Source organism: Macaca thibetana, chromosome 11, assembly GCF_024542745.1.
Source record: "Macaca thibetana thibetana isolate TM-01 chromosome 11, ASM2454274v1, whole genome shotgun sequence".
Taxonomy (NCBI): domain Eukaryota; kingdom Metazoa; phylum Chordata; class Mammalia; order Primates; family Cercopithecidae; genus Macaca; species Macaca thibetana.
In genome coordinates, this window is record NC_065588.1 from 45,944,894 (window position 1) to 45,954,392 (window position 9,499).

At 47.1% G+C, this 9,499-nt stretch overlaps 1 protein-coding gene across 1 annotated transcript in view; it reads right to left on the reverse strand.

Annotated features, from left to right (window-relative positions):
- The window catches only part of LOC126930835 (tubulin alpha-1A chain), a 421,509-nt gene that overhangs the window by 409,202 nt on the left and 2,808 nt on the right, over window positions 1-9,499 (reverse strand). The gene's annotated exons all lie outside the window — the stretch shown is intronic.

Consider the following 9,499-nt stretch of genomic DNA (forward strand, 5'->3'; position numbering starts at 1 on the left):
GGAGGTTACAGTGAGCTGAGATCACACCACTGCCCCTCCACCCTGCGTGATAGACTGAGACTCCATTTCAAAAATAAATAAATAAAAAATAACATAATAGTCCAGAAATAGACTTCAGGCATTAAAAAGTTTAGTAAATGATAAAGATGGCGTTGTCTGTCAGTAGGGAAAAATGGATGATACAGTAAGTAGCAATGAGACAATTGTGTAGTCACTTGGAGAAAAATAATGTGGTATCTCGGCCGGGCGCGGTGGCTCAAGCCTGTAATCCCAGCACTTTGGGAGGCCGAGACGGGCGGATCACGAGGTCAAGAGATCGAGACCATCCTGGCTAACACGGTGAAACCCCGTCTCTACTAAAAAATACAAAAAACTAGCCGGGCGAGGTGGCGGGCGCCTGTAGTCCCAGCTACTCGGGAGGCTGAGGCAGGAGAATGGCGTGAACCCAGGAGGCGGAGCTTGCAGTGAGCCGAGATCGCGCCACTGCACTCCAGCCTGGGCGACAGAGCGAGACTCCGCCAAAAAAAAAAAAAAAAAAAAAAAATGTGGTATCTCTTTTCAGTTCTTTTTTTGTTTTTTGAGACAGAGTCTCGCTCTGTCACCCAGGCTGGAGTGTAGTGGTGCGATCTCCACTCACTGCAAGCTCCGCCTCCCGGGTTCATGCCATTCTCCTGCCTCAGCCTCCCGTGTAGCTGGGACTACAGGTGCCTGCCACCGCGCCTAGCTAATTTTTGTGTTTTTAGTACAGACGGGATTTCACCGTGTTAGCCAGGGTGGTCTTGATCTCCTGACCTCGTGATCTGCCCATCTCAGCCTCCCAAAGTGCTGAGATTACAGGCGTGAGCCACCGCACCCGGCCCTCTTTTCAGTTCTTACACTAAAATAAATCCATATGAAACAATTATGTTTAAGTAAATGTAAAAGGCCAGGCTTGGTGGCTCATGCCTGTAACCCCAGCACTTTGGGAGGCCGAGGCAGGCAGATCACTCAAGGTCAGGAGTTTGAGACCAGCCTGGCCAACGTAGTGAAACCCCGTCTCTACTAAACATACAAAAAATTAACCAGGTGGGTACCTGTAATCCCAGCTACTCGGGAGGCTGAGGCAGGAGGATGGCTTGAACTTGGGAGACAGAGGTTTCAGTGAGCTGAGATTGTACAACTGCACTCCAGCCTGGATGACAGAGTGAGGCTCCATTTCCAAATAAATAAATATAAAAGAGTAAAACCACAAATTTATAATATCGCCGTAGAGAAAGTATTTTCCAGAATGGCACACATTTTCTCTTAGCTTAAAAAAAAGACAAATTCTGTCAACATAAAAATCTATAACTTCTACAGAGCAAAAAACATAAACAAAGACAAATGGCAAAGTAGGGAAAATATTTGCAACCCATATCATAGTCAGAGGGGCTAATTTGCTTAATATGTAAAAAATCTCTACAAATCAATATGAAAAATAACAAATTCAATAAGAAAATGGGATGGTTAATGGAAAGATAAATGTCTCTTAAACATGAAAAAATACTCAGCCTCACTCACAAGACAATTGAAACTACATTTAGTATAATTTTTCACCCACAGATTGGCAAAAAATCTAGATGTTGGACACTTAGCCTTGGCATGGTTGTAGGGTAATACGCACTCTTGTGTTGCTGTTAGAACTGTAATTCATTAAGACTTGTCAGAATTACAAATGCGTAGAGTTTCTGATCCAGTGTACTTTCACATATGCAAAATAAATTACATATAAAATTATCAGCCATGTGTGGTGGCTCACATCTGTAATCCTAGCACTTAGGGAGGCCAAGGTGGTAGGATTGCTTGAGCCCAGGAGTTCAAGACCAGCCTGAGCAAAGTGGCGAGACCTCGCCTCTACAAAAAAAAAAAATGAAAATTAAAAAATTAGCTGGGTGCTGTAGTCCCAGCCACTTGGGAGGCTGAGGTGGGAGGATCTCTTGAGCCCAGGAGTTCAAGGCAGCAGTGAGCTATGATCACACCACTGCACTCCAGCATGGGACAAAGGGAGACCACCTCTCTTAAAAAGAAAAAAAAAAAAGAAAACAGTTATCAACTGGAGCATTGTTCATACTAGCAAGTTTAGCAAAAACCAGCTCACACATCTCTCACTAGAGGACTAATTAAATAAATCATTGCACATGCGTACAATAGACTATCATATAACCAGGCTGAAGAGCTGTCACAAAAATCTTTATAGGCCATGATTGAACTTTATCCTAAAAAGAATGAAGAGCCATTAATGAATTTTTAAGCAGAAGTGTGGAATCAGACCTGCATCTTAGATGTCTCTGGCTTAGTATGGAGCATAGATTGAAAGAGTAAAACAGAAGCCAGGGAGATTAGTTGGTGGCCCGATTTAGGGTAGTCACTGAGGGGAAGACACAAAAGATGTAGACGATGACAGGGCTTGGTGAGAGATTGCATGAATGGGTGCAGGAGCTCAGGCACCTGTGATGCCCGTTTCAGGCTTTGGCAGTGGATGAGGCTGGCAGATACACAATGAGACCAGAGGCACAAGTGGAGCCACAGGGGTTGGGGGTGAGAAGGAAATGTGATGAGTTTCATTTGCATTGATCAAGTTGGAAGGGCCAGTGGGCAGCCAGTTGGAATGTGCAGTTGAGCGTTTGCGTATACAGCTCTATGACTCAGAGGAGAGATTAGAATTGGGGATAGATTTGGGAATCTTCATTGTACAGCTGATATTTGAGGCAACAGGGCAATCTGAAGTCATCTTAGGATGTCCTATGGCATGAGAGGAGAGTCCAGGCACTGGAGCAGCCCCTAGGGAACACAGGCAGAAGAGAATGAAAATCTGCAGGAGCTGGAGGAGTGTGGGGAACGTGGGTGGGAAACCAAGAATAGCATCATATCACAGACCTTAAGGAAGAGTGTGCTTGGGTTTTACTGGTGTCTGTCTCTCCCTTGATTTAAAATCCTCCACGTAAACTGGGTTTTATTTTTCTTTGTTTTCTCCCCATCTGTCTTATCCCACCTTCAATGGAGCACGAAGTTTTGTGTATAATAACTATGTCTGTGGACAAGCAAGGGCATGAGTGAGTGACTACAGTTGTAACTGGTTCTTTACATGACTGTCGCGCACACCTCCACAACTGCTCCTCTCCTTGTTCTCCCTGTCTCCATTCTCTAAATTCTCCACGCTGCCATCAGTGACTCTCCACTGCCTACAGAGGAGCATCCTCTGGTTGGCCTTCAAGCCCATCCACATCCAGTCCCAGCTGGTCTTATCTCGTACAATACATGGTGTGGAACTACAGCCACACTGGCCGCCTGCTGCCACATGAACATGCTCTGTGCTTACAGTGTCGTCTTCCCTTGGATTTCCTGCCCCCCTGCCCCCTGCCATAGTTCCACCCATCCTTCCACATTTCATGGAGATCCCACTCAGCCCCAAAGGCCTCCCCAGACCTTCACTGCCGTGGATGTCTTCCCCGTTCTCCGTTGCACTTTGTCTTGCGTTCACACACTAGCTCCCTACCGATTACTACTCTTTCTCCACACTGGAGTGTGAGGGGAGTCTGTCCCAATGTCGCCATTCCCCCATGGCTTGCCTCTCCACCTTTTAAGTCTCTACTCAAGCATCACCCCGCGAGGCTTGCCATGACCCCTCTTTTCAGCGCCAACTCCAGCACTTGGCACAGTACAATTGCTGAAGGAGTGGTGGGTGGATTGTGAGTCCTTGAGAGTTCAGGACAATACTTGAATGTATTTCTTTTTTTTTTTTTTTTTTTTTTTTTGAGACGGAGTCTTGCTGTGTGGCCCAGGCTGGAGTGCAGTGGTGCGATCTCGGCTCACTGCAAGCTCCGCCTCCCGGGTTCACGCTATTCTCCCGCCTCAGCCTCCAAGTAGCTGGGACTACAGGCGCCAGCCACCTCGCCCGGCTAGTTTTTTTATATTTTTAGTAGAGACGGGGTTTCACCATGTTAGCCAGGATGGTCTCGATCTCCTGACCTTGTGATCCACCCGCCTCAGCCTCCCAAAGTGCTGGGATTACAGGCTTGAGCCACCGCGCCCGGCCGCTTGAATGTATTTCTGTAACTGTGCCAGTGCTTTGCATCCAGTCAGCACCCTGTGTTTGCAGTAGGCTCCTGGGAAATGAGTTTTACTCACTTCCGTGCCCCTGCTGCCTAATACAGATCATGGCAGCACAGTAGGTGCTCAATAAATGTTTAAGGAATCAATAAATGAAAACTTACTCATTTAATTGCCCCCAGGAGCCTCCAGAGAGGCCACTGGCTGTGCAAACTCACTGGTTTGTGTGTGCTTCCTGCCAGCACTGACAGGCTGCCTTATGGACCGGTGACAAGCTGTGTCCTGTAAACCTGGCTGTGCTGAGGGATGGTGACATGCAGCTCACAGAAGGCACTAGGGCTGTCATGGTAGCTAAGCATTTAATACAACGATTGTGGCGCTCCAGGCAGAAACACAGCCCGGAAGAAGCCTCAGAAGCAGGCAAGGAGGAGTGGGAGCACTTACTCCTTAGGGAAAGCTTGACTTGGTTTCTACTGTGTTCATGGCCCTTCGAGGATCCGGGTAGAGGGGAAGCTACACCTGTGAGAGCAACTGGGCATCCTTCTTAAAGAGTTTCAGTTCTAGTGGGGTTGAGGACAGGCTCACCAATAATCCCAGAACAAAGGCAAGATGGACCAATGCTGGAAGAGATAGCCGGGCGAGGTGGCGGGCGCCTGTAGTCCCAGCTACTCGGGAGGCTGAGGCAGGAGAATGGCGTGAACCCGGAGGCAGAGCTTGCAGTGAGCCAAGATCGTACTGCTGCACTCCTGCCTGGGTTATAGCGAGACTCTGTCTCAAAAAAAAAAAAAAAGATGGACCAATGCTGGAAGAGATCCACACACAAAGGCAGGAGAGCCCCCAGGAGAAGGGGAGGCTTAGGGAGGATTAGTGGAAGCTTCATGGTGGAAGGGCCATCTGAGCTCATTGACTAAGCATTTTTTTTTTTTTTTCTTTTGAGACGGAGTCTCACTCTTGTCTCTCTGGCTGGAGTGCAATGATGTGATCTCAGCTCACTTGAATCTCTGCTTCCCAAGTTCAAGCGATTCTCCTGCCTCAGCCTCCCGAGCATCTGGGATTACAGGTGCCTGCCACTATGCCCGACTAATTTTTGTGTTTTTTTAGTAGAGACAGAGTTTCACCATGTTGACCAAGCTGGTCTCAAACTCGACCTCAGGTGATCCACCCACTGCGGCCTCCCAAAGTGCTAGGATTATAGGCATGAGCCACCACGTCTGGCCTTCATGACTAGGCTTTCTGAATAGGATAGAGATTGAAACAGCTTCCAGCTGGTCTCCCTGCTCCCTGCTCCCAGTCTGTGCTCATGGTTGCAGCCAGAGGATGCTCTTGAATTGAAGGACAGATGATGTCACTTCTCTGCTCAGAATTCTGCAATGGCTCCCATTGCATTCCAGGTGAACAGAGGTCTTTACGGTGGCCTACAAGGCCTTGTGTGATCTGCCTCCCAGTGGCCTCTGCAGTGTGACTCCTCCCACCCTCCCACTCACCCACATCAGCTACCCCGGGCACCTTGCTGTCCCCTGAGTGTGCCAGGCAGGCTCTCACCTCAGCCTCCTCTCCCTGCCCAGCACCCCCTTCCCCCAGCTCACCTCCTCACTAGCTTCAGGTCTTCACTCTAACATCCTGCCGTGCCCTCTCTACTTTAAATGGTAACACCCACTCCCCTGCATTCTGCTGCCTTATCCCTCTTGAAATTTGTGTTTCTCCGTGGCACCTTTTATGCTCTGACATAACTGTGCATTTTACTAATTTATTTTTGTTTCTTGTCTTTTCCCCCCATAGAATACAAGCTTTGTGAAAGCACGTTTTTGTTTGTTTGTTTGTTTGTTTTTGAGATGGAGTCTCGCTCAGTCGCCCAGGCTGGAGTGCAGTGGCATGATCTTGGCTCACGCAACCTCCGCTGCCCGGGTTCATGTCATTCTCCTGCCTCAGCCTGCTGATTAGCTGGGACTACAGGCGCCTGCCATCATGCCTGGCTAATTTTTTGCATTTTTAGTGGAGATGGGGTTTCACCATGTTAGCCAGGATGGTCTCGATTTCCTGATCTCATGATCCGCCCACCTCGGCCTCCCAAAGTGCTGGGATTACAGACTTGAGCCACCGCACCCGGCCATGAAAGCACTTTTTAAAAATTTGTTTTACTCACTACAGTATCCCTAACACCTAGAACATTGCCTCATGTTAGGTGTCCAATAGGTACTTGTTGAATGAATGAATGAAAGTAAATGAATCAATGGGGCCATGCTAAATGCTTGAGGAAGTCCATGGGAAGGGCCTCCTGGCAGAGCTCCTAAAAACGACTGCCCAAAGGGTCATTTGCAGGGATAGATCTCTGCCATACAGAGCAGAGGACCTGCTGGGGGTAGGCGGTCAAGTATGGAGGAAGGGGCCCCAGGCCAAGGGAGAGCAGACTCCACCACCATGAGTCCTCCGCAGGATCCCCGTGTCCACAGCATGGGTGAGGAATGCCTCAAGTCTTCTCCTCCCTCTGCCGCACTTGCTGTCCACGTTCCACCTGCACCTTCTCAGGAACCCCACCAGCTTCCCTCGTGTCCCTCTTTATGCAGTTCCCTCCCTTCTAATTCCCATCCCCTCTCCAGGCCAGCTGAGGCCCTTAGACAAGCACTTTGCTGCCTCCTTGTGGCTTCTGCAGGAAAGGTTCCTCCTCTCTTCCAGAGAATGAGGACACGGTGCACCTAACAGACAGCCTGGGGGTGATGAGAGAGGAAACCTGAATCTTCTTGACCAGTGGCGGCCTGAATCATTGGCAGCTGCCCGCTCACAGCACTGCTGCCTGTGGCAGTGAACATCTCTGTGGCAGCACCCTGACTGGTGCACCAGCTGGACTCAGGCTTTGGTCGTTCCAGGCTGCTCAGCTCCCGGGAAAGAATGTGCGGCAGCAGTCAGACCCCAGGGCCTGCCTCAAGGGTCACTGAGGTCGGTGACTAGTGTATCCAGCCTCCACCTGCTCAGCTTCCTCCCAGCTCAGAGGCAATAAATAGTGTTTGAGGGGCTGATGAAGTCACTAACCAGCGGAGGGCCTCCCCAGGGTGTGCAGAGAGCAGGGCCGGAGTGTGACAAAAGAGCCAGGGCCAGGGTATGGAGGACTGGGATATTACATCCCAGCCAATTGTTTTTTGCAGATAACAGATACCTGCCTAAGCTAATTGCCCCCAAATGGAGGAATATTTTAGAAGACTCCTGGGTTATCTTGTGGACCCATAACTCACAAGACTGCCTGAGAAGACTGCTTTATTTCTTACTCTACTGGGTAACTTTTACTTTCTGGCTGCTTTCAAGTTCTTCTCTCATCTTTGGTTTCAGGTTTGACTATGATATGCTGAAGTATGTTTTTCTTTGTATTTATCCTGCTTCGGTTCTCTGAGCTCCTTGGATCTGTGGCTTCTTGTCTTTAATTTTGGAAATTCTCGGTGATTATCTCTTCAAATAGCTCTTTAAATATTTCTTCTCCCTTTTCCTTCTGGGACTTTGATCACATGTGTGTGAAACCATTGGTATTATCCCACACATCTTGTATGTTTGGTTTGGGGTTTGCTGGTTTGTTTTTACTCTGTCTGTGTTATAGTTGGCTAATTTCTATTGATCTTGCCTCAAATTCACAAATTGGTTTTTGCCTTTCTTTTGTCTAGTTGGCTGATAAACCTGCCAAAGGATTTCTATATCTCTGACGTTAAGAATTTCTTTTTTTTTTTGAGATGGAGTCTCACTGTGTCACCAGGCTGGAGTGCAGTGGCACAATCTCGGCTTACTGCAACCTCCACCTCCCAGGTTCAAGCAATTTTCCTACCTCAGCCTCCCAAGTAGCTGGGACTACAGGCATGCACCACCATACCCAGCTAAATTTTGTGTTTTTAGTAGAGACGGGGTTTCACCATGTTGGCCAGGATGGTCTCGATCTCTTGACCTCGTGATCCGCCCCCCTCAGCCTCCCAAAAGTGTTGGGATTACAGGCATGAGCCACCGCACCCAGCGGTTTAATTTCTGGTATCTTCAAGTTTCCATTTCTTTTGTACAATTTTCTACTCTCTACTCAAATTCCGCATCTGTTCCTGCATGTTGCCCACCTGTTAGAGGCAGATCTTGTAACATGTTAGATGTAGCTACCTTCAAAGTCCTGCCTTCAAAGTCCTCACTTGATAGTTACAGCATCCCAGCCATGCACATCTTCTTTTCTTGAGAAGATGACTCCTCTGATCACAGAGTCATATTCATCTGTTTTCTGACTTTTCAGACCATGCATGGCTTTCCCCTCCCTGGCTCTATGGCTGGGTTGTTTTTGAAGGGTTTTTCTCCCTTCCACTGTATGCCTCTTTGCAGTTAGTCAAGGCTAGAGTAGACCCTTCTCCCATGTCCCCTTCCACATTTGTTTTGGTTCCTCATCTGAGGCTGTGGGCCATGCAAGCAGAGCTACGGCCAGTCCTCGAATATGGCTTGAAGCAATGCTCAGAGAAATACTCCTTCCCATGCCTTGTCTTCCCTGAATTTTTTTGGGGTAGAAGCAATACATTGACCAGAAATGTCAACTTTGCTCTGAAAAAAAAAAAAATGAGGCTCCTGTATAGTAGCAACGAACCTGATCACTAGAAAAATACCACACACACACACGTATATACACATCTACACATATATACACATGCATACACATACATGTATACACACATACACACACATTTATACACATATATATTTATACATGCACACACGTACCTATACACACATACACATATATACATACACACCCATACACATGCACACACATATACACATGTGCAAATACATACATAAATACACCCACACATACATAAATACATACACACATACATACACAAACATGTATACATACATATATACACAAAGATACACACACATATATATTTGTCTTCCAACCCTCTTGGCTTCACAGCTTGACCCGTGCAGGCTTTCTTTGCCTTTAAGAAGATGAAATTGTTACCAAAGCAGGAGAAGAATGTCAGACACTGCGTGCTCGCCAGAGAGCTCGCTAGAGGACATGCAGAAGGTCAAAGTCCTCCATGACCACAGCAAGTTCAGCCACCAGGCCCCTTAAGCACAGTGCCAAGAGCCTGTGAAAACATGAAACCTTTGAAAATATTATGGGTGCCAAAATGTAAAAACAAAGAATGTATGATGAAATCTTTATAAAACATAATATTTTCAGTTTCATTCACTGTCAAATTTAATATTCGAAATAGTCTCATTACATTTATAAAACTTGTTCGATTTCTTCTCTGTGCATGCTGATTGCTGAGATGTCACTCACAGCTAAGTACACATTAAATAACTTATTCATAGCAAGTTAATTTCTAAAGCAAGGTTATAAAAATGCTTTCCAATTATTTAGAGCAATACATTTAGTGTGAGGGCATTTTAAGATGTTAAGTATCATTGGGGTGAG